We start from the raw sequence: 26,260 nt of genomic DNA, 5'->3' as shown, positions 1-26,260 counted from the left end.
GGCCTTGACCTATCATGGAGAGCTTGAACTAATTTAAGGGCTTGGTCTTGGACCTCCTCAGTCCTTCCAACACACAGTAATGAGATGCTATTTTGTCCATCAATCTATAGCATCATTCAGTTTCCATGTAGGGCAAAGCACCTCCTGAGGGACAGCCTGTGTTCCTGTAGGACACAGTGGCCCTAGGCCTCCTTGATCAGGTGAGGAAACAAAAGCCATGTAAAGCTCATCTCCAAAAGTTTCTGTAGCTTGCAAAGCAGCCTGTGTTTCTGTCCCTGTTAGGATTTGTTTTAGGAATAACACTAGATTTTTTTAGGAGAGATCACAGACTTGAGTTAAAGTCTGAAAAGTCTCTGTGTATTTATTAGGGTATCTGAGCATCTGCCCATGTCTCCCTTTATCCATCTAAGCTATTGCAGGGAAAAGGGGATCTGGACACATGGGGAGTCACTGAGCCTTCCAGGAGTCTCCTTGGTTGGTAAAATAGAACTTGGCAATCTGGTGTCTTGCTTGACAACAATTAGTCCCAGATAAGGGGAGCATGAGGGAATAGGAACAGTAGGCAGTTGTTGGTGTAGACTCTGTAGTAGGCTCTGCGGCAGATGGAGGAGAGAGGCAGCTGGGGTCTTGAGGGTAAAGTGCTGGGTCTGCTTTACAGGGTTGACAAAGACTTGGCTTATCTTGCAGGGCAAAGAATGCCTAGGCATAAAGGATCTCAGACCATTTTCCTGCTTTGTGACAGAAGTGGTCTAGCTGAAAGATAGTGTTATAGTTAATACTTTCCTTTGGCAGCCAAGTCTCTTCATCCTCCAGCTTATGTCCTGGTCATGCCGTGATACAGAAAAAGACCAGGCAAAAATTTTTTTTCTTCAAGGTTTTTTGAGGGTCAAAAGAATACCAGTGCCTGACGATTTGCTTCACAGCGATGTATGCCAACCTTGGCCAGTTGCCCATCTGAAATGAGAGGACAAAAAACAAAGGCATCCCTAACTTTTTGCTTTTCCCTACTTGGGGCATCCCTCAAGTTTTTGGACTGTGGGAACAAAATGTCCTAGAATCCACAGCAGGGAGAGGTTGGAGGACAGGAGTAGATGCTCTTACCTATGACTCTGCACCTTCCCATGACTCCTTGGGCGTGAACACTTTTCTTATGCCGCCTTATGGCTAGCCATGACTGGAAGGCTAGGATCTGCAACTGGGCCTCCTGAAAAAGCCTCTGAACTAGAACTCTAAGGGCAAAGATTTGCAAGGAAAGTGAATTTCCTCACTGGCAGGCTGAGCAGCTTACCCTGCTCAAGAGCCACATATAACATCCCCAAAGCTGTGTGTGGTTGAAGATTGGGAGACTCATGGGAGAGTTGTGAGGGTTCATGAAGATAATAGCTGCACAGTGTCAGGTATGCAGGGAGCATTCAGTAAGTGTTAACTGGGTATTGGCCATTATCACCATTCTAAAGAAATATGGCTAACCAGCAGTCTTACAGCATTTATTCTCCTGGAAATGTTTTGTCTACCCTATTCTATCTTCATTATCATTCCTGGCACCACCATTGGCCAAGTGCTGGCACAAAATTGTAGCTGCTTCTAATCCTTGAAACAGTTTGTGAAGTAAGTCATCATTAGCTACCTATTCCAAATGCATCCTCTCCCTTTGTTCTTACTAAATAGAACCCTGATATTTTATTAATCATGGCACAGGATTACACTTTTAAAGCTTGCATTAAGGGGCCGGCACTGTGGAACAGTGGGTTAACGACCTGGCCTGAAGCGCTGGCATCCCATATGGGTGCTGGTTCGAGACCTGGCTGCTCCTCTTCCAATCCAGCTATCTGCTATGACCTGGGAAAGCAGTACAATGGCCCAAGTGCATGGGCCCCTGCACCCATGTGGGAGACCTGGAAGAAGCTCCTGGCTCCTGGCTTTGGATCGGCACAGCTCTGGCCATCGTGACCAATTGGGGAATGAACCATTGGATGGAAGCCCTCTCTCTCTCTCTCTCTCTCTCTCTGCCTCTCCTCTCTATGTGTAACTCTGACTTTCAAATAAATAAAACTAGCTTGTAAATAAATATTTAAAAAAATAAATCTTGCATTAATAGAAAAAACCCACTCTTAATTTTCCCTAATCCTGGAAAACTGTGGGAATAGAAATAGAAATAGAAATGTCCTATGAAATAAGATCAATCAACAAAACAGATATATTACCAGCCTCCTTTGCAGCTAGGTCATGTGATGCATTCTAATCAGCGAGATGAGAGTGAATGCTGAAGCTTCTGGGAAAAATTTGCCTCCATGATACAGGCGCCATTCCTTCCTCCTTGATTCTCCTTTCCTCTTCTTCCTGCCCATTACATTGACAAGAAGCTTTGGAAGAGTAGATCCCTCATGATTGTGAAGATAAAAATCACCTACTAAGCAAGATGGGCCAAAAGAAGGAGGCTGGGACATTGAAGACATTGTGGGACAAGGTCAGCATGTTGTGTGTCCGGAGAAAGAGAAGCACCCTTTGGCTGAATAATTAAAAAAAAAAAAAAGATTGTGATTTGACATGGAATTAGTAGGAAGAGGGGCTTGGTTGGAGGAAAGGAACTTGCCCCAGGGGGTCAGGTGGGCTGTAGAGATTGTGGGCAACTTTAGTCACCCATGCATCTTGGGAATTAGGTGACTGGTGTCTGTGGAGACAACTGGAAGGAATCAGTTGTTCTAGCCTTTCAGAGTGTGCACCTAAAGGTTTGTTGTGGGTAATTAAGTTGCCCCTGGAAAGCCTGATTGTGAGAAGGACCCTGGGCCACTAGAATGTGATTGAGGAAGAGTGGGGAGGTTTCAGGACAAAGCGTGGGTCTAGAGGTCATGGTTAGATGAGAAGTGGGAGGACAGTAGATTGTGGATTTCTGCCTGACACTGTGATGGGCCATCAGAGTTTGGATCGAATAAGGGAGACTTCAAGTAATGCCAGGGAGCTGCAAGCCAGAAATTTTTAGTGCTCCAAGACTTTATTCCAGAATCACACACCAGACAGATCTTTGTGAAAGAAAACAGGCAGGACAAGACCAACATTCTCAGTCCCAGGAAGATGAAATGGGTTGATCATGCCCTTGCCAGCAATCCTTACCTCCGAGTCTTTATCAGTATCCACACTAGCTCCTTTAACTGGTTGACAGAGGCTTGGTGTTTTCAATTGGTAGAGTCCTATGGTGGAAAAAGAGGAGCTCCAAAAAAAGAGCAGAAGCCATTCATCTTTTCTCACCCTTCTGCATCTAGGACAAGCCATCAAGAAATGTTGTAGGAATCTGTAGTTCTAGCCATTTGGGCTCATATCCCATGACCACAAAGAAGGAGAGGCATGGACAAAGGAGAGTGAGTAGAGAAGCACAGGAAAGTGCCCACAGCTGAGGAGGTTCCTGAGTGGAAATACTATTGAGGGGAAGTTGTCCAGGGGTTTATATTCTCTGGACTGTGAGGAAGTTTGCACAGGGTTTTGGAAACATGTCAGTTAGTCACGGATGACCTTCTCATTGCTGGAAAGTCAGCATCTGGAGCTGGATGGGTCCAGCAGTAACTGCATCCTGTTTTGTTTTCAGTTTGTCTTGTTTTTGAGTAGTGGGGCATTTTGTTGCAGGTGTCAGGATTGAGTCTCTTGGCCCTTTGCCCCTTGCTATCTGCCTAGGGTTACATCTTACTGTCTCCTGTCTATCACCAGTCCCCTTCTTTTCATTTGTAGTCTTGTCCTAGGTCCACCTACCTCCTGGTAGCATACCTCTCGCATTCTAGATGGGCAGTAAAAGATTGGTTGCAAGAAGAGATGGCAGTTGTCAGCTGGCCACTGTCACTGGCACCTCACATTTGCCAGTACTTATCCTATATTAGTCTTTTAACTTCTGCTTGAGACCTTCTGGCAATATTTAGCACCTGCTAAAATGCCCTGAAAGCTCAATTTTACCAGGTGCTAGTGGTTTACCAACCTCAACCTGTATCAGAACCTCCTGGAGCCAGAGGGTTGGGCTCCTCTGTAGAGTGCTTGATTCATTAGGTCTCAGGTGTGGCTTGATAATTTGGTATTTCTGTTTCTGGGTGAGGCAGCATCCTTCCCATCTGACATTCCTAATGTCAGGACCACACTTTAGGAACCACTGTTTTAGACATTTGAGCACCTTTTTGTTTTTAAAACTTGTTTGAAGCTTATCAGTACAATAAATGATTGTAGATATAATATATGCCTTAAAATATGAGGAAGTATACCATTATTTATAAGAATCCAAGATATTTATAAAAATATTTACTATTTTTAAACTGCATCAAAGAGCTAAATACCTCAAAGAATTAATCCAGAAGAAAACTGCAGAACATACAATCCAATATTTGTCTAGTGTAGTCTTTGGCATATGGTAGGCAATATTCAAAATTACTTTTTTAATAGATAAGAAAGAAATCCTATAGGACTAAAACGTTGCCTAATAATAATGAAAAAGACCAATGCCATTTTAATGAGGGTGATTTTTACTCTAAAAACATCCTGCTTAATTTCTTATTCTTCTTCCTCAACTAACTTCACCTTGCTTATGCGTACTCTTATCAAATCAAAATTGGGGCAGTATGGCTCTGGACACAGGTTAAATGCTCAGGTTGAAGTGTCTCCTCTATGAGTTACTAGCAATGGATATTGGGCAACTTAGTTAACTTCTTTATGCCTCAGTTTTCCTCACCTCTATAATGGGGATAATACTACTACTTACAGCATACCACTAATCTAAGGATAAATGAATTAATATATGTAAAGCTATTGGAAAAATGCTTAACAAATATTTTAATAATGGTGTGCTAGCCTTCTGAAGGACACAGAATATTCTGTGTTTGTTCTAAAAACTCGTTTGTTCTAAAAACTCATGATGCATTTATTCCCAATTAATAAGAAAGAAAGCTAAAGCACAAAGAGTCTCTTCGCCTGTGCTTAGAAGAAACCAGACTTTCCCTGAACTCAGTGTTCTGGGCCGTGCTGCATGTACTGCTTTTATTTGAGGACATAGTTAATATGTGCTTTCTTTAGTATCTAGTAGTTAAAATTCCCTGTTGTTTAACAAAATACTGTTCCTTAATTTATTAAGTTACCCTTGATTTTCCTGCTAGTTTATCTCATAGGGATGGACTGCACTTCAGACATTAGGATCCCTTCGTCCAGGGAGACGTTAGTCATCTGAGTCAGAATTGAACAACCTATCACAATGAATAATGGCTGTGAATTTAATCCCATAAGTCTCATTATTAGCTGCTTGTAGATAATAATTGCAGCATCTTATGCTCATGATGCTTAATTTTTTTTCCAATGCTTTTTCTTATTGGGTTGTCAGGACACCTCAGGGAGGGATGTTATTTTCTCAGCTTAATACCACAAGAAGCTTGATAGTCAGACACACCCTAGTTCTCCACTTGACTACCTCACTAGGTAACTCTTTGATACTAATTCTAGCAAAGTGCATATGCTCTCTGAGTCTTGGTTCCCCCATTGGTACCAGTAGTGTCCCTTTGTGGTGGTGGTAAAGTATAGCAAAGTTGACTCATTGCCCACACTCATCCAGCTAACAAATGGCAGCACTGATTGTGAATCCAAGTCTAACACAGAACCTTTCTCTTGTTTTCTTCACTTTCTGGAAAGATAGATGGTATGTGGTCTCTGGTTCTAGACCTCTGTGGGCTGAATGAGTTCTGGTATTCTCTGAGCACTTGCTCCTTTTCTGGCAGTTTGGTTGTAGCAGGTAAGCCAGGTAGACTTCACCTGTGAGTAAGGGCAATCTTTCCAACTCTGTACTAGAAAAGCAAGACTGCTCACTCGCTCACTACAAACAGGCTGTTTGACACATCGGGGCCCGTATTGAAACTGTTTTTAATTGTCTTGGTACTTCCACCTTACACTTACTGCTCTCTCTGTTCCATTGCCTTATCTTCTTGACTTTGCCTCTCTTTCTGGAACTTACCCAATACTTGACAGCAGAATGTGATATAATGGTACAGTTGAGTAGTCTGAAATCAGTTGGCTGTGAAGCAAGAAATGGTTTTATCTTTCTGCAATCTCTGCCATCAACTGTTCCCTTAACAATATCCTGAGCAGATTCCATGGCTTTCTGGTTCCTTCTGTGCATAAAAAGTCCAGTCTAATTTGAGATTTTAATCTCATATCCTATTTAATGTCCCTCATTTTTCCTATTATCTCTTAGCACCAAAGAGCTTTAACCAGAGCAATTACAGTGGGTAGGGAGTACAGTCTGTTTTTCAGTTATGCTTCTTCCTGGACCTCCATATTTGGGCTCTTTGTGGGTCAGGGAGTAAAGTCTGTGGCAAGTCCCCTGGGACCATCCCTAACATGGAGACTGACTGTGATTTGATCTCTCATATCTAACCACCTTCTCTTTTTATCTGCCTTTTCCTGTGGTCCACTCTCAGAGATTCTTGCTGTTGGGGTCTTCTCATATAATTGGCAACTCTTGCATACATGGCCTGGAAATATGGCTCAAAGTTGGTTATGTTTCACAATATCCACTTGATGCCCTGGAAACAAAATTCTTGTTTTGAAAAATATTTATATATTAGAAAGAGAGAGACAGAGACAGAGAGAAAGGGAGAGAGAAAGAGAGAGAGAGAGAGAGAGAGAGAGAGAGACTAACTTGTATCTGCTGGTTCATTCCTGACATGACCTCAATAGCTGAGACTGGGCCAGGCCAAAACTAGGAACCAGGAACTCCATCTGGGTCTCCCATGTGGCAGAAGGGGCTCAAGCTCTTTGGTTATTATCTGCTGCTTTGCAGGATTTGCATTAGCAGGAAGCTGGACTGAAAGTAGAGTAGCTAGGACTTAAACTGGCTCTCTGACATGGGATACGGGCATAAAGACACTGACCTACCCCACTGTGCCACAATAGTCGCCCCAGAAAGCATTCTTTGCACTCCAATACCAGGAGACTGACTGTTTTTCTATTCAAATCTTTTGTTTTCTTTTTAAATTTTAAAAATATTTTTATGTGAAAGGCAAGTAAGAGAGAGAGACAGAGAGAGAGAGACAGAGAGAGAGAGAGAGAAGGAGAGGAGGTGGGTGAATGAGAAGGAGAAAAGAAGGTAAGGAGGGAGAGAGAGAGAGCGAGAGAGCGAGAGAGCAAGAGCGAGCACCAGCCAGTGCTCTTCATCTATTTGTTGATTTGCCAAATATCCTCAACAGCCAGGTATGGAGTAACGCTAAGCCGGGAGCCAAGAACTCCATCCTGGTCTCCAATGTGGGTTGCAGGAGCCTAGGTACTTTGGCTTTCCATCTCTGCCATCCTAGGGTGTGCATTATAAGGAAGCTAGATTGGAAGCAGAGCAGCTGGAACTTGAACCTGGACTCTGATGGGGGATGCTGGTGTCACAAGCAGTGGCTTAATTGGCTGTACCACAATGCTGGCCCCTCCCTTCTTTATCTGCCTTGCATTTCTCTCAAATGCTCTTTACCCCCTGCTCAGACTCAGAACAGAGTAGTAGGTTCATTGCATAAACGGCTGGGGAATGGTATTCCTGTCTTTCCTTTTTGCTAGCACTCCCAATCTCCAGGTGCCATTTTCTCCTCAGCTAACATCTCACACTGCATTGTCCTGTCTCCCTGATATGCAGTATTTTTCTTCTATAGATAGGGGAGGGAAATGGAGTTGTTGTGATTCAGATAGCAAAAACTGTGTCTGATACTTAGTTGTGTTTAACTTTCTTTGGAATTTGGGTATTTGATTCCACTTTATCCTAGATTTTTGTATTAATTCAAGGTATAGGGCTAGGTCCTGCTCAATAGGCTATTACAGTGGTTCTCTAGTTCTTGACTTCTAATGCTTCCCTGGCCATGCCCTGTTTATTTCTTCTGGTGCTGTCTACTCCTGGAGCCTTCAGATCATGTGTCTGCTGACCAAGCCGCTATCCCTGAAAACTAATTCTAACACTGAAATAAGCTTATCTTTCAATTCCATCATCTACAAACTTTTTGAATTGCCCTTTTGTGTTCTCATTTGATTTTTTCCAACAATTTTGTGTGGTCAGTGACCATGCTCCCATTGTAAGGAGAAGTAAATGGAGGCCCCGAAATATATCAATCACATCTTCAATTTGTCTATAGCCTGAGCTACATTTAAAATCAAGGTTGGTCTAATTCCAAAATCCTTAGCTCTTTCCCCTACATTAATATTGAAAGGACAACAGAGGAGGCATTCCGTGTCAGGCCGGCACTTTGGCATCTGCTCCAGGGTGATTTCTGCATAAACTGGCATGCATCTCAGTTAACACCTCCTGGCACTGACACTGCTGACCCTGAGGAGTGGCTGCTCTTGAACTGGAACCTGATCTGGCGATGATGCTCACTAGTCCACACCAGCTTCCCATTCTCTAAGCTTATCATTATGCACATTACTTGCAGCAGCAGAGGAAGTTAATTTGGCAGAAGGAAATTAAACTTGTCTCTTATTCTCCATTCCCCCAGAAGTGTTGTACTTGAGGAGAATCACATTCCCAAGGAGACAGGTATTGTACAGAGAGGGCATAGCAACCCTCTCTTTTCTTTGTTTCTTCAAAGCCTGTATAGTTCACAGAAAATAATACTGAAAATATTTTTATTTAACCCAATAGCATTTTTATGAAGACAAAGATATTTACATGCAAGGTCATTAATTCAGAGTTACAGGCTGCTGAATATGTAAGGAAGAGCAATTCCTGAGGCAACTCTGTAAACATAGCTTTGGAGTTGGGGAGATGTTTTCCATTTAAATGTGATCTCAATTACTACACACATATCTGACAAATAGGACTGATTTTCTGGATTTCTTGCTTAGTTCATGATTTTAACTTTTGGCTGTCCCTTTAAATTGGATTCTTTGGATTCTTTCCATTTTTCATTGCTGTCTAGGAAGAGGGATGTTAGGATTTGCAGTCTGCTAGACAACTGAACGTTTTGGGGGTATTTTTTGTTGTTAGTTGAAGGGGTCCTTTTGGCACAACTGCATTGGAATAAAAGATGAAGTTAGTGGGATGGTCCCCACACAGACCCTCTGGGCTTGTCTTTTATGCTTTGTTGAGCAGCTTTGCTACCTCATCGTAGGTGATGAATACGATGGCCACGTCTAGGCACATGGGGCCTAGGAGCAGGGAGATGCCCTTGAATGCCTTGAGGCCCTCCTTTCTCAGGATCTGTAACCAGGGTGCTAGATGTTCCAGTATTTATGCACCTCCAGGCCCTGTACCCAGGTCTTGTTTGTAACCACAGGGAAGTTCTGGAAGACACTGACTACTCCTGCAAGAGTTCCAAAGACTGTGCGGATCGGTGGGCTCTTGGGCTTTTGGGGTTGTCTCGTCAGTACCGCCTGCGCAGGTTGTTCACGATGAATGCCAGATGGTCTTTCTGTTTTCAGTGGGGGAATGTTGGTACAGGTTTTGATGCTACTTGCCAGGATGGCCTTCCTCAGGTGTGTCAGTTTGGCCTTCCTGGCCCTGGCACATTGGTGACCAGATATTTTCCTTAGCATTTCCATTTTATGTATTCTGCTTATCCACTTAGGGTAATCATGGCTTTGTGATTGTTGAGTGACACATTATTGGCTACAGTGGATTATGATTTCTTTGAGGGCAGAGGCTACTGTATCTGGACTATAGTTGGTTCTCAACATTTGCCCATTGGCTGAGTAAATATGCAGCAGTGCTAAGGATGTTGGTGAATCTTCTGCTGTAGCATGCAGGTGAGCTTCCTATCGCTACTTAGATATGCAAGTAGTTGACTGCTCTTGTCTAGTGTTCATTAGTTTGACTAGTAAAGAGTGTTAGTAAATATAATTAAGAGCACTTTCTTTGTTGCAAAAACAAAAAAAAACACAATGTTTTGTCATCCCTATTTCACATCTCTTCCTTAAAACTTGATAATAAATTCAATGTTATTCTTATATCCCCCGTATCTGCAAAAATAAAAATATGAAGATAAGCCACAGTGATTGTATACTCTCTGTTTAGCTTAAAATAATGTTCTGCCAAATTGAAACAACCTGCAGCATATACAGGTTTGAGACTTTATATTTCATATTTGTTAAGTCATTGTTATTTTGGAACCGAATGTTGGGTTTGAAGATACACAAACCCATTTTTCCAATGTACAGCACACTATCAAAAACAATCATAATACAAGCTCAGGAGACCAATTTGAAAGTAAGTACTGAACATTGTCATGAAAAAACATGAAGATTCCCTGAGTAGCCAAATACTGCAGTAAAACAAATTTGATAAAACCTTAGTGAGATCTAACAGAAATATCTATAGTGCATCAGTGCCTGTTCAGGTTCACAATAGCATGTTTATTTTTATGATCTGATGTATTGTTCACTGTGATTAAAAAAGCAGAAAGTCAGTCAGTGAAGAGCTTTGCTTTCTAAAACTCTGCAATTAAAAATAGGAAAGGGCAGAAAATATATTGCTAATGAATATTTTTAAGTTGAAAAATGTAAAACCAAACAGTGGAAATTCATAGGCAAAATGTAACTTATGCATATACTCAAAGTGGTACAGAAATAATATTTGTACCCATGCTTGTAGTATATAGTTTACATTTTCCAAGTATCCCATTGTACTTACAAGTGAATTAGTTTCAATTTTATATTGCAAGTGCCAGGCCTTAGAAGAGCTAAACTAGAATTATTTGTTGTCCCCTGGAGTAACTCTAGTTATCTTAGTGTAATATCCTGCTGAGATTTATATGAAAATGAATTTTAATTTCTAATAAAGTAGCCATATGTTTTGGAGGGTGTTGCAATAAAGTGTCATACATAATCATTGTTTCCAACAAATTGAACCTTGAGACAATCAGATCTCATTTTAACAACCCATGTGAAGACATGGAATTTAGCCATTTCCTTATTTATACCACTGTCAGCTCAAAATCTTTAGTCCACAAGAGGAGACAGATCTTGGTTTAAACTTTTCTCTCTCTTTTTCTCCTTACTCACATAATGTTATTTTATGTTACAACTGCAAGCTCCCCAAAGGGGGCATATATCCAACAGACTTAATGTTACTATTTTTTTCACTCTTAAGTGCCGCAAAGAAAATTGATTGCATTAGGTACTCTGTGTGTGTGTGAATTGTCCAGAGAAATTAACATGGCTCATCCTTTTCCTGTGATTAATTGTTATTAATTTCAGTAACTGTGAATAACTATGAGTCAGAGGAAGCAAAAAAAAAATCAGCTTTCATAAATAGGTTCATATTTCTCTATCCCAGAAGAGCAGATCGACTTCCATTCTTAACTTCTTCCCCTTTATTTTATTTCTTCAAGCAGCTTTTTTTTTTTTTTACCTTACTGTGTAACAATCAATAAGTCAATCAGTTTATATATAAGTGCTGCTGTATTTTGTGCTGGGTTGTGTGAGACATCAAAGGAAGAGTAATACATGAACTTTACCTTCAGTAATTCACCTCCTCCCAGTGCATCGGGCCCTTTGGAATACTAGGAGTATGAGCGGAGGAGAAATTCAGATAAAATATCACTGAGAGGAGTTTACATGAAGAAGGCAAGGGTTGAAGAATGAACAAGATTTGGATTTAAGAGCAAAAGAAAAGAAACATTTCAGACTCATCCTACCAAGATTTATTTTTACTGAATATATTAATTGGTGTTTGGATATTGGAGTTGAAATGAATACTCCAGCATTTGGAATATAAGGCTTTATGTTCTTCCATCTGATGTTATTCCTATGCCCTGTTCTTTGAAAACAAATGGGGGAATTTTAGGTCTGTGAATCTTTCCTAGTTTAAAACTATTATTTGTATGAATTCAGTTTTATTTAGGTGAGTCAGGTGCTCAGCCTGTCCAACGCTGAAAGCTACTGCACGGCCTTTGTAGACCTCTCCTTTTCCTTCTTCTCAAAATGATAACCTACCTAGTGTTCTGACGTAGGGACTGAGGTGTCTGGTCTGAGCATTGTTTTTCTCTGCTGCTTTGCTCAGACCTACCTGTGGGTGAGCTATAATTCATATTACCCTGTTTGTAGGTACTGGTGTCCTTTATTTTTTTATTTTTATTTTTTATCCTGGTATGGGTTTCTGTGCATGTTGAGTGCTTGCATGGATTCATTCTATCTTGGACACTGTGTGGTCCTCTTTGCTGTCAGTGGGACTTGCTGATTTTCCAAGACCTCACTGCGGCTTCCATCAGCTTACCTATCTTGGCAGTAGACCTTGAGCTCATTCTGTCTCTCACTTCTGCGGCCCTTGCTGAAGATTTTATCACCAAGTATACTTAGTAACCTCAAGGTAAGGACCTAAGAAACCCTGGATCCCTGCCCTCTGCATAAATATGCCATACCACCATTTCTATTCAACCACAACTTCCTCCTGTGGGCACAGAGCCCACTGTGAGATCTCCATGCAGACTTCTGAGCAGCAAACTGAGTATCAATCCTCAATTCTTAAATACTTCTCTGCCCTCTGGGGGTTTTTGCCTTCTTGGTGTCCCCACTCCCATAAAGCTAATGAGCTGGGGTGATAGGTCCTTAACACCTTTATGCTTAGATCTTTTCTGCATCTTTCCTAATTTCACATCCTCTGTAACAAAGGCTTCAAGGTGCTCTTTACTCTTTCTGTCTTTTAGCAACTTCCCCTGCTCCATATTTCTTCTTTCCCCTATCCTATGGGCATACCTTCTCTTTTGTTTTGGCAAAACAAACAAACAAAAATACAAGAAACAAAAAACCTTATCTTTAATGATTAGAGAGGCAACATTAGAAGAAAATCACCAAATTGACTAGATTACTAAGATTAGATCAAGAAGAATTTCACAAGGTTTAAGCACTAATAAATAAAATGAATTAAAATGTATGACCACATGAGTTCAACAGTATTTTCTGGTTTACAATTCAATGAAATAGTGAAAGATAGTGGTTGCTTTAAGATTATAAGTTCCCTGTCACCAAGTGAGTAGTATGGGTAGAACATGACTAGACTAAAGGCTGGGTGACATAAGAGAGCTAGTGAATGAGACAGAACAGCTCAGGGGTTCCTCTGTATATTACAACCCAGAGTTCTGAGATTAGATTCCAATCTCATCTCCTCCAACTAGGCTGATAGAGATGGTGCCAAATCCAACATGTTGCCCAGGATCTTTGGACCGGAGAGAGGCACTGGAGAAAAAGTCAGTGGAATATGAATAAAATCTGGAGCGCAGTTAGTAGTGTAGCAATCAATGTTGGCTCCTTAGTTTTTACAAATGCACCATGGTAATATAATATAACACTAACATTTGGGGAAAGTGGGCTCAGAGTATTCAGAAACTCTCTATACTATCTCTACAACTATTTTTTTTTTTTTGGTGTCTAAAATTATTCCAAAATAGAAAGTTCGTTTAAAATAAACTAGTTGAAGCTTTGGACACAGCTTAAAAGCAACCCAGCAAAATGCTGTATTTATTGGTAGAGTCATTTTTAAAAACAAGATAAGAGTCGGAGAACTCAAGGGGCTTCCATAGCCTTGGAAACTCATGACTGGAGCATAGGGAGATTACTGATGCCATAGACAGGAGTGTCAATTGGTAAAGTCAACAACAGGAGTCACTGTGCACTTACTCCTCATGTAGGATCTCTGTCCTTAATGTGCTGTGCATTGAGATTTAATGCTATAACGAGTACTCAAATAATATATTTCACTTTGTGTTTCTATGGGGGTGCAAACTGTTGAAATCTTTACTTAATGCATACTAAACTGATCCTCTGTAAAAAAAAAAAAAAAAAAAAAGAAAAGAAAAGAAAAGAAACTATCAACTCCCAACTTGACTCTCACTGGGATTAAACATGACAATAGGTCTGATCTGATTTCATCATCATTAAAAAAAATCATCTATTATTTTTCACTTTATGTTTCTGTGTGGGAGCAAACTGTTGAAATCCTTACTTAATGTATACTAAGCTGATCTTCTGTATATTAAGATAATCGAAAATGAATCTTGATGTGAATGGAAGGGGAGAGGGAGTGGGAGAGGGGAGGGTTGTGGGTGGGAGGGACGTTATGGGGGGGAAGCCATAGTAATCCATTATTCGTACTTTGGAAACGTATATTCATTAAATAAAAGTTAAAAAAAAAAAGATTTTTAGAGTAGTTTAAAAATTTATAGGAAAGTTAAGCAATTAAAAGCCCTCATATTTCCTTTTCAAAGAACATTTAATTTATTTCTTTGAAAGAGTGACAGAAAGGGGAAGAGGGGGAGAGAGGGGGAAGGGGAGAAGAAGGAGAGGGAGATGGAGATGGAGATCTCCTGATCCTCTGGTTCACTCTCCAATTGGTGTTCCAATCAGGAGCCTGAAACTCTATCTAGGTCTCCCACATGGATGGCAGCAGACCAAGTGCATGGTCCATCTACTGCTGCTTTCTCAGGCCCATTAACAGGAAGCTGGATCAGAAGTGGAGCAGCAGCAACTACTGCTCAGATAGAGAATGAACAGTGGCTTAGCCTGCTGCACCATAATGCTGGCCTCAAACTCTAGTATTTCATTTTTGTGGATGTATGTGTATATTTTTATTGTTTTACTTACATGCATATTTTTAATAAATAGGCACTTAAATATTAGAGAGAGTGTGAGAGTGCATGGTGCCCCTTTGCCAGTACCCCATAGACTTAGCTTCCATAACAATGCAAGTTACTCTGAATTTAAGTGATTTAGCTTCGATAACATAAGCTTTTTTTCACCTTGCTTCAGCCACAGCTGAATGTTTTTTGGTTACTGTCTCTGAAATTTCTTTTGATAAGGATGTATTTTTGCACTCTCCACTTACAATCCCTTTTTCACAATGATGCTGGTAACAATGATCATTAAGCACCTCACACATTGCCTTCACCATCTCTATGTGCCTTGAGTCCTGTTATTACCAAAATTAATCTTCCCTCCTAGGTGTTTAAGCATCTCGACACAAAATGCATCTTGTGAGCTATTGAGCCGAAGCAGCAGCTAATTTAACAGGTTTAGCTTAGTCAATAATGTTGACCGGTAGGAAAACTTCGACTGTCTTTCCTCCTCCCACTGGTCAGCATTATTAACTTGGCAGTCTAACGAGTACACTTGAAAATTGCATCCATGTATGCCTCTAAGAGGAGATTGGATTAAGTTCAATTTTTTAAAATTCCAGGATGATGAAAATTGAATGTCTTCTTACCTTATTATTAAAGTTACATTTTTGAAACTCTTCTTTCTATAAACTCAGCTTTTCTGAAAATGAAATATATGTTTTCAATAGGATCCTGATAAAGGGTGACTTCTGTCATCACTTGGTAAGTAACAAATGTAACTTGACAGATCAAATTAAATTAGAGTCCTATTATACATTAGGCAGAACAAGTGTTTGCAAAACAACTCACAGTATCCAAATTTGGCATATATGGTGGTTTGGTAATATTTTACATTATATGTCGAATTCCCAGTCTGTCAATAATGGAGATCAAGTTCTATAGCTAGAGTACCATGTTTGAAGGAGTGAAAGGAACCCTTCCATGACAGAATGCTGCCCATGAGAAAGATACTGCAACTTGCTACTTAGTTCCTTTGCTTCTGTGTTTTGTTTTCTTACCCATCACTTTGGGTTCTTGTCTAACATTGAGTTCACATCAGCCTTTAATATGATGCCCTGTCTCATCCTGACCTCAGTGTATTCACAGCTTGCTTTTATTCCTCCTGCTGGTTCCTGGTGATCCTGCTGGCACTCTTTCTAGCATATGGTAGTTTTGATGGTGACAGCACATACAATCCAAGTCAACTGGTTCCTTCGACCTTCAAAACTAAAACTTCACACTCCAGCTTCAGGTTTCTTTGGTTACATGTTATTTGATTTTCAAGGCAAGAGTGTGAATCCTTAAAAGAAAACTGAGGTACGTCCATTGAGTTTCTCCACCAAAATGAGCTCCTCCTCCACTGGTAACTAAATTGGTGCTAATTCTTTTTTTCTTTTTAAGATTTATTTTATTTATTTGAAATAGTTACAGAGAGAGGTAAAGACAGAGAAGTCTTCCATCCGTTGGTTAACTCCCCATATGACCGCACTGCTGGAGCAGTACTGATCTGAAGCCAGGAACCAGGAGCTTCTTCTAGTCTCCCAAGTGGGTGCAGGGGCCCAAGGACCTGGGCCAACTTCTACTGCTATCCCAAGCCATAGCAGAGAGCTGGATCAGAAGAGGAGCAGCTGGGACTAGAACTGGTGCCCATATGGGATGCCATCACTTCAGGCCAGGGCTTTAACCCACTGTACCACAGTGCTGGCCCAAATTGGTGATAATTCTACAAGTTCAGTAATAGTAATGACATTGCAAATAGGTGACTTTTTTTTTCCTGGGGATATCTCTACTTTTACGATTTTTTTTTTTAATTTGACAGAAAGAGTTAGATAGGGAGAGAGAGAGAGAGACAGAGACAGAGACAGAGAGGAAGATCTTCCTTTTGTTGGTTCACCCCCTTAATAGCCACTACGGCCTATGGCCAGAGCTACGCTGATCCGAAGGCAGGACCAGGTGCTTCTTCCTGGTCTTCCATGTGGGTGCAGGGCCCAAACACTTGGGCTATCCTCCACTGCCTTCCCAGGCCACAGCAGAGAGCTGGACTGGAAGAGGAGCAACCAGGACTAGAACCCGGTGCCCATATGGGATGCCGGTGCCGTAGGTGGAGGATTAACCAAGTGAGCCACAGTGCCAGCTCCCAATAGGTGACTTTTTTTAAAAAAAATTATTTATTTGAAAGGCAAAGTCACACAAACACACACAGAATTAGAGAGACACAGAGAGAGATCTTTCTTTCTCTGGTTACTCCTCAAATGGTTGTAATAGGAGCCTGAAACTTAAATCGAGTCTCCCATGTTGGTAACAAGGGTGCAAGTGCTTGGGGCATCTTTGCTGCTTTTATTGGGTGCATTAGTAGATAGCTGGATTGGAAATGGAGTACCAAAACCCGAACTGGCACGTTGATATGGGATGCAAGCAGCAGCCTAACCCACTTCACCATAACACTAACCCCAATAGGTCACTTCTAAAACATTACATTACTAATAGAACTTGTTTTCTATTAAAACTCATTTCTGGAAAACTTCGACACTCCCTCAAAATCCTACCGTCACTTGCTTGAGTCATGTGTGCCGAACTGTACATCTCCTCCCTTTCTTGTATTCTATCTGATCTGTAACAACTAACAGAGCACCTAAAAGGAAACCTGTAGAAGTGAAATTGACACTATGAGAAGCAATGATTTGAACAGCCCTTGTTTGACTGTCGAGGAACAGTTTATTATTTTTTTTTACTATTTTCTTTTTTTACTTAATACCATTGGTTGAACTTTTTACTTAACACAGAATTATCCATAGGTGTTTAAATCCAATTGAAAATAGATCCCAGTAAAAAATAAGAGTGGAAATAAGAGAGGGATTTTCTTATTTTGACTTTTAACCTATCTTAACTGGGCATGTGTCTCAGCTTCCAATAAGGTGGCTTCTGTTAATTATGATATCAAAGTTTTAGCTCTACTCTGCCACCTTTTCTGTAAAGGACATTGATACTCCAGAGCTTGTTTGCTAATTACATTTGATTACTTAAAAGGTTATTCGAAGGTCTGTGTGTATGTGTGTGTGGGGGGTGATGATATTTAAATTAGAGTGTTGATGGATGATGTTCTCAGATCCCCAAAAGGCAAAAAAGAGGAGTTGGACAAAAGGCGTTGGCAGTGATTGACTGTATCACAGTGAACAATGTAGATATGTCCTTGAGAAATTTTTTTAATCAGCTGACATTCATAATTGTTGTTTGACCTTGAATAAGAACGTTCATCCAGTTTTTTAAATGTGAATTGAGATCCAAGATCATTATAAATTGTTAGTGTATAACCTGCCTAAGAGCATGTTCTTGAGCTATCTAGTCATCCAAATCATGCTTTTTGGAGGTGCAAAGTTAGAATCCTAGAGTTATTGTTGTATGTTGATCTCTAACTAGAATTATCTGTAGGAATTAGATCCCCAATACCCTCTCTCTTAGCTCTTATGGAGAGAGAGAGAGAAAGAGAGAGAGAGAAAGCGAGAAAGGTTGGGGAGGTTGGGGAGGAGAGAAGAGAAGAGAGGAGAAACACTCTAGGAAAGATTAAAATCATATCTTAATAACTTTGAAAATCTTTTATTTTCTTGAAATGAGGAGGCTATGAGACAGAGTGATATAATGCTCCCAACTCATGCCGATCAGCTTTTCTATAAGCTACAGCAGAAGGTGCAACTTGTGATAGCCATTATTTCTGTAGTGAAATGTTCTTTGTGTCTAGGATGTTAAATTAGGACTTTCTATCCCATGGGTGGAAGACCACTGGCATAGATCAGAACAATAAGTGCTAATAACTCATTCGTTCCAAAGTGGGATGTTGGGCCACTTAAACAGGTCTTACAAAGAGGTGGCTGAGAACTCTTTAAAAAAAGCTAATATGTGGAGGCTGACACTGTGGCATAGCAGGCAAAGCTGCTGCCTGCAGTGCTGGCATTCTATACGGACTCCCGTTCGAGTCCTGGCTGCTCCACTTCTGATCTAGCTCTCTGCTATGACCTGGAAAAGCATAAAAGATGGCCCAAGTCCTTGGGCCCCTGCACTCACTTGGGAGACCTGGAAGAAGCTTCTGGCTTCTGGCTTCTGGCTTTGGATCAACCCAGCTCCAGCCATTGCAGCCATTTGGCGAGTGAACCAGTAGATAGAAGACCCTCTCACTCTCTGCCTCTGTCTCTCTGTAACTCTACCTTTCAAATACATAAATAAATCTTTTAAAAAAACTAATATATGACTGAAATGTAAAAAGCTATCTATATTTTAGGCATAAGCCTACACCTGGAGAACCATCACCACCATCAAGGTCAACCACCTCCCAGTGTTTGCTCCAACCCACATTACTACCACTACCACTGCTATCTTGTGGTGAGAGTTCTTGACTGCCTGTTTCATCCTAATGAGAGGTTGGATATGTAAGAGAGGAACTGAGGATTAAGAACACATTTCATTGTACAGAATTGTTAAACCTTTCCCTTCATTGGGAAGGGAAAAGGAGGCTTCCCTCCAGCACTCCCACCCCTCAAGCCTTAGTGGGAAGAGTTTCAAGGAGACCTCTGGAGAAGTACATTTCCTAGGGGAAAGCAGTGAGCTGGAGTCTGACTCGCACCTAGCAGATCTGAAGAGTTGGAGGTGATAGAGGCAGCTCTGGGCAGCAGGATAAAGGGCTCAGCTAGAACGAAACTATTCCCACTGGAGTTATATTCCAAACATTCCTGATGTGACTTTTGTGATCTCTGGAAAGAAGATACTGAAAACAGAGCTAGAAGGACTAGTGGTTTATGAGTGAAGGTGGGTGTGTGTGTGGAGGCTGGTGCCATGGCTCATTAGGCTAATCCTCTGCCTGCGGCGCTGGCACCCTGGGGTTCTAGTCTTGGTCGGGGCACCGGATTCTGTCCCGGTTGCTCCTCTTCCAGTCCAGCTCTCTGCTGTGGCCCGGGAGTGCAGGCTTGGGCCCTGAACCCGCATGGGAGACCGGGAGAAGCACCTGGCTCCTGGCTTCGGATCAGCGCACCGCACCAGCCACAGTGCACTGGCCACAGCGTGCTGGCCGCAGCGTGCCAGCCGCAGTGGCCATTGTGGGGTGAACCAATGGAAAAGGAAGACCTTTCTCTCTCTCTCTCTCTCTCTCTCTCTCTCACTGTCCACTTTGCCTGTCAAAAAAAAAAAAAAATAGGGAGGAAATAGGATTGGCCAGGGAGAACCTCACACAGCATGAAACCCACACACAGTTTTTGCCAGTCACTGGGTAGCTCATGAATAGCATGTATCTGTTAAAGGAGTCCAGTGTTGGGGACTAGTGGCCTGGCTTCATATTTCTAAAGTACTCAACTTTTGGCTGGAGGATGCCCAGGAAGAATGAGGCCTTGGCACTCATGTGGCTGTAGTGGATTCTAAAGGTAATACAGATGGAGACTGTCAGCTGACTGCTTTTCGCAGCTGAGATCTTTCCTAAAAGGAGATCCAAGCAGCGGACCTGAATAGCTACCAGGAGTAGCAAGCTGCTTTTCCAAACATTTCCCATTCATTTCAGTATCTCTGCAGCTAACATTTCAGAAAGTTTTATACGTATTCCAGGCTTTAGGCTAGAAGACTGTGAGGCCAAGCAAGAATATTCTATTAAAATTACCTGCATTAGTGAACAAAAAGAAACACTATGCACTATTTGGGCATTCTGATCATACTGTCTTTGATATGTGTTATGCCTATAGTAGTGAGTGCACTGGATAGAGGTAGGTTGAGTTGGAAAGTCTTCCTGCTTGCCTGGACAGTTTACTCCATTACATTTTATTAGAAAGGTTTGATATTAATAAAGAGCAGTAGGATGCTGTGGAACAAGGATTAGGTAGACTTTGGGACATTCTCAGCTGAAAAAGTCTCTGTGGCTCTGCAGTAGACCTGCCTGTTCATTCTCTCCCATTGCACTCTGTTCTGCTCCAGCCAAAGGATATGGCACAAGAAGATACTATTGCTTAGGGACTAATTCATAGACAGATTTGTTTGCTCTTGTGGCTCTCAGCCAGTGGAAAATTTTCTTCTTCCAGTAACCTTGGTGAGGCAAAGTGTCCTTAAACTTGCTGTTCTATCAATTATATTTCTACCCACACTTGTCACATGCTATCTCCTGCCAATTCTACTTGCAATGGATTATCTTCTACAATCTTGAGAGTCACCTTGAATGCTAAAATATTCTTTTAATCCTCCCAAATTCCACTGCTCCTAAGGTATTGTGCTAAATCCTTAAAAGCATGTTATAATTTTTAGCAGTTAACAAAATTAATATTAAATGATATTTCACCTACTAATTGAATATTTTATATTTTTAAGTATATTATTAATTCTAATTAATTAACGGATTGGGAGTTAGTTGAATATGGTTTCTGTTGAATAAGCATTTGCTGAGCATCTCCTACGTTTCAGGCTCTGAGCTGGAATAAATTTATATACAGAGTCATTGGGGTGTGGTCCCTGGCTTCAGGAGGCTCACAAATTAAGTCTGTAAATTGCCTGTTTGCAGAAAAATATGTATATTTTTCCCATTTAATTTTATCGCTAGATCCCTGATTCTTTGACAGAGTTGGGACATACTTGGTGAGACGGCTGCTCCGCATCAAGATATGCTGCACAAAGAACACTGACAATGCAGTGGTTACCAAAATGCCTTTTTTCTGTTAGGTCACATTAACCTTGTACATTGAACAGCCTGGTAGGTTGAGATGGGGAGGTCATCCAGGGGAAACTTTTTATTTTATAGATTGGAGATCAAAGCTTAAAGAGGAGAAATGATTTGCCCAGTGTCACGGTAACTGTAGTGAGAGGGCCTGCACACTCTGCTTTGTTCTGATCTGTGTTGGTACGTAGACCAGTGAACTATGCCAGGAAAGCCAGAAGAGATTCTGCCACTGGGGAAGCTGCAGGGTGGTTTTGAACCAAGATCCTCAGCTGCAGCGCTCTCTGACTCCAGGAAACAAACTGTGAAAACTAATCTAGATTACATATTCAGTTTTACATAAAACATTAATTTTAGGTTCCTCTAAACTTCATTAAGCTTAGATTCTTTAGGTAGAGAAATGTTTAAATATAATATAAAGGGGGTGTTCTAGATATTTGTGGAGTGATGAATGTGAGAAAAACAGAAGTTCCTTGCATATTTTCTTACTATTTCCTTTGCTTGTGAATTTATTCCTCCTCATCTCTGCCTGGAAAATATTTATTCATCTGTCATGAGAGTTCTTTGGTTCAACTTTAGAGTGGATGGTCTCTTCATCTGTGTTCCAACTGCATTTATGATGCCTATTATAGTACTTGTGACACTGACCTTTAGTTAGGCATCTCTGTGTCTTTCTCCCTGACTGTGCTGTAAGTTTGAGTGGCAGAGAATAGCTAATTTATTATCCCTAAGGGCTGTTACGTAACCTGGTACATGATAGGTGTTCAAAATATATAGATTGTAGTACTGGATAGTAAAATAGGTTAATTAAAATACTTAGGCCAAGTTTATATATTATTTGTAGAAATAAATGTTATTGTAGACCATTTTTGATTACAGAACATGATTGTATATCATCTTACTTGATTCAGCTCTACTCTCAGGGTTTGGCTTGGCCCAGCCCATGCTTCAGTTCTCTCATCTGATGACTGCAGCTCTTGCAGGCTGCCTTTGAAGATGGATAGCTCTCTAGGTCTGCATTCTTGGGAGCTGCACCAGTCCCATGACTTCAGTAGGCATTGTCCTCGTGAGAAGTATCTGTGATGACTTTGCTTCTATGTCTGTGTTGAGGATTGCCTTAGTAGGGGTCCTCTGCGATGCCTCTGCCTCTGTGACCAGTATCTGCCGTGGCCCCCAGACTGTGTGCAACATCCTTTGAAATCTAGATGCAGCCTCCATTACTTATGCACCCTGCATGCCCATAGAATTAGTACCATGCGGATACCACCAAGGTTTATGCTTTTACTTTCTGGAGTAGGGATTTGAGCTATTCCTGGGCCCTCTTGTGCACAACACTATTGGGGAAGAGATGTGTCATATTTAGGGGAATAGATATCCCAGATAACCATTGCAGGGAGCCCATGGAGAGCACACTTGGGCTCATGCCTGAAATGTTCTGCCCTCCTAGAGCTTTGTGCCTGTGACTTGGTGGCAGAAGACAGAAGGCCAAGAGAGGGTAAGAGTGAGAAAGCGAAAGAGGACCAAACTTGCTTTTTTATTTTTTAAAGATGTATTTATTTATATGACAGGCAGAATTACAGACAAAGGCAGGGAGAGACAGAGAAAGAGGTTCTCCATCTGCTGGTTCACTCCCCAAATGTCTGCAACAGCCAGAACTGGGCTGATCCGAATCCAGGAGCCAGGAGCTTCCTCTGGGTCTCCCATGTGGGTGCAGGGGCCCAAGCACGTGGGCCATCTTCCACTGCTTTCCCTGGCCATCAGCATGGAACTAGATTAGAAGTGAAGCAGCCGGGACTCAAACCTGTGCCCATATGGGATGTCTGTGCCACAGGCAGAGGCCCAACCCACTATGCCACAACACTAGCCCCCCAAACTTGCTTTCACACAAATCCACTCACAATAGCTAAGGAACTTCTGTTATAATGACATTAAATCATTCATGAGGTCAGAGCCCTCATAACTTCATAATCTTGTATTATGCCACTTCCTAACCTTGTAACATTAGTGACTTAAGTTTCCAACACATGAGCTTTGGGTGGATATATTTAAATCATAGCAGACTGTTTTAGTTTGGTAAATTTGAGAGAGAGAGAGAGAGAGAAAGAGCGAGCGAGAGTGCACTCTCATCCACTGGTTCACTCCCTGAATGCCGAATGCCTGCCACAGCTGAGATTTGCAACAGCTGCAACAGCTGAAGCTGAGAGCTGGGAACGCAGTGTGCATCTCACAGGTGGGTGACAGAAACAGCCTTTTAGTCATCACTGCTGCCTCACAGGCTGCACATTATCAGAAGCTGGAATCAAGTGCTGGAGCCAGGAACCCTGACAGTGTTCCAGCTTCCTAACCCATGTCTTAACCACTAGGCTGAATGCTGACCCCCAGTTTGGTAACTTTCATAAGTCTATGATTAAATGAGAAAAATTAGATTCATAAGTGTTTTAGTAACACTAAGGAAGATTCATATATAATGCTAAGATAATATTAAAATAAAGGACCATCCTTTTTGTGTATACTAAAATACCCTTTTAAAATAAAATGACAATAACAGCATATGGTATATTAAAGTCCTTACAGTCCAAACAGAACATTGGCTGTCAGTTGTTAAGACACGTTTTATTTAAATCTCTTTTGAACTGTTATAAGTCTGCTAAACCTCAATGCCTAGGAACCACAGCTACCTTTGTGGAATACCTCAGCTAGTTAATTTTTTTATACACATGATTTTTGGAAGCAGTTGATGAGAAAACAAGCTCTTACGAGAAATTTAATTAAGACAGCATCCATGCAAAAATCATCTAGGGCATGTCCTGGAATCAGAAAATACCAAATCTAATTTCTCATATTTGCTTCAGCTATAGCCCTGAAATGTGAGAGCTCAAACTCAGAATAATAACTCTGTAGTCATGTTGTTTTTAGGAGCTTGTATTTCATTATTAAGGTATTTACTGACACTTAAAGTTAGTTAAAAACATCTGATATGGTGAATTCCCATAACAAGATTTGAAATGAAGTCTATTGCTACATTTCATCTAAGCCATTTTAAATTAATGTTCTGTTATGTCCAGAGCATTCCCAGCAATTACTTTTTTAATGAAATTTCTTTCAAAAGTTCATGGAAAATTAATATTACGCATAGATTTCAATTTTGTTTAGCCCAGCTTTTTCTTTAAATTCCGTTTTCCACCAACTCTCTGAGGTACTCTTGCACCTACAAATGAGATATATCACATATTTCCTCCTTGTTGAGCTTTTGGGGATGATGTAGGGAGCCAAAAATCTCATGACAAAGTGAATGTGGCTTTACCTTGGGCTGTGTTTCCACCAGGTGGCTACTAAGCTGGACTCTGGTAGGGTTTTTACTGGGGAAGGAGTGTTGATGGGTCATCAGACTGGTGGTATTTGGAGGCCACCTTGCAGCACAGGGGTGCCTCTGCTTGATCAATGGCATTTTGCTGCCTCTTGGCCCTTGTCATTATAAATGGGTAGCATGTATTTCCAATCTCTTCTCTTCATGATAAAGATGGTGTTTATGAGCATCGGCGTTAACAGTGCTGTTTTGCAGCCCTGAGGTTAAAAGCTTTCCGATGTCTCATTAACTTACAATGGCATTTCATTTTTAATATTATCTATGCACCCTTGCTTAAATCATCACAGTTCAAATGACTTTAATTTGCAGAGGCAAACTGAACCGTAATACAAATCAAAGTGGTAAGTGCCACTGTGGTGGGCTTGTTCTTAGCTAACAAGTTTTCCTAATGTTAGGAGCATCATTTCTTCTGTTACTAGTGTACATTGTGTCTTTGGACTCAAACCGACCTGAGTTTGAATCCCACTGGTGTCCAGCGCTAATCCCCTTGAGCAGCTCATTTGACTTCCTTGAGTCACAGTTTCTTACCTGTAAATTAGATAGAATTATACAATTTCATACATTTGGGGAAAATATTAAATGAGAATAATAGTGTATTTAACCCCTAGCAAAGTGCCAGGATTGATCTGCCTGAGATCTCCAAGCCCAAATAGCAGCCGGCATAGCCTATCAGAAGCCTTCATGCTCTCTCTTCATGGTATCTCAAGGCAGAATCTCCATTCTCTCTGGAGGACACAGGATGTAGAGGATTCTTGCTTCTTCTCTCCAAAGCCTTTTGTAGTCATTCTTCTTTCACTGGTATTTACAGGTTCAGCGATACAGTCTCTTTCTGTATCAAGGAGTCTCCTGACTCCTTGAAGGGTTGAAGCTAGCAACCACATCCCAGTCGTCTGAGGGCTTCAGGTGAGAGTTTGAGCCATTGTAGTACACTGCTACCCATCTGTCACTGACCTTTACAGGACTGGTTCTTTCTGACAGTTTCCTTGGAAGATGAGCAGGCTCCAAATTAACTTCCTTGGTCTTTGAGTGAAATAAATATTATCTCTAGCAACTTCTAACATTGTGAGACATTGAGAAAGTAAATCAGCAGTTAAGATTTCAGTTAACTTTCTGTGGATTTCTACCCATTGGCAGGTTGCAGATGAAGTTGATTGGCCTGCTTTATTCTGGGGATTAGAACAGGGCACCCTGCTCTTGAATTTGAGACCTAATCCTCCATTCTGTCCCATAACTAAGGAAAAGGATAGCAGTCAGATGTACCTAGCATTCTTCCCTTTCCCCCTGCCTCCTCTTATTATCTGGTTATACATTTTGTTTTTAAAGTTTGGGGGCAGGCATTTATGAAATTACTAAAATCTTTAAACTTGTTACAAATGTCAGTTCTTAGTGATATAGTCTCCCCAGAAGACGTAATAACATGTGACATATTGACAGGATGGGGGCATTTACAACCAGTATGTGTATATCAAGCACGGGGTGAAAAACTGCAGAAATGATTGGGCTGAAAGTTATTGCTAGCCTGGGGCTGCTCTCCGCTGAAACTGCTGCAACCCTTGTTTGGAGCTTTTTGTATGTATATTTAACACTACTGCCAGCTTCTCTCACTGGTATTCTCTACTCCCTCTTGGATATTTCTCTGTTTTGTTA

At 41.2% G+C, this 26,260-nt stretch overlaps 1 protein-coding gene and 1 long non-coding RNA gene across 3 annotated transcripts in view; one reads left to right on the top strand and one right to left on the bottom strand.

Annotated features, from left to right (window-relative positions):
- Nucleotides 1-26,260, top strand: part of NELL1 (neural EGFL like 1) — a 1,050,155-nt gene that overhangs the window by 334,493 nt on the left and 689,402 nt on the right. The window lies entirely within an intron of this gene.
- On the bottom strand, nucleotides 2,211-3,848 carry LOC149128371 (uncharacterized). Its single transcript, XR_016212713.1, has 3 exons — nucleotides 3,742-3,848; nucleotides 3,112-3,188; nucleotides 2,211-2,340 (listed from the first exon to the last, which is right to left on the bottom strand). It is a non-coding gene; the product is annotated as an uncharacterized LOC149128371 (long non-coding RNA).

Source organism: Oryctolagus cuniculus, chromosome 1, assembly GCF_051225735.1.
Source record: "Oryctolagus cuniculus isolate XC-2025 breed Fujian yellow rabbit chromosome 1, ASM5122573v1, whole genome shotgun sequence".
Lineage (NCBI taxonomy): Eukaryota > Metazoa > Chordata > Mammalia > Lagomorpha > Leporidae > Oryctolagus > Oryctolagus cuniculus.
Note: the sequence above shows the minus strand (reverse complement) of the source record. Positions and strands in the feature narration are given on the sequence as shown.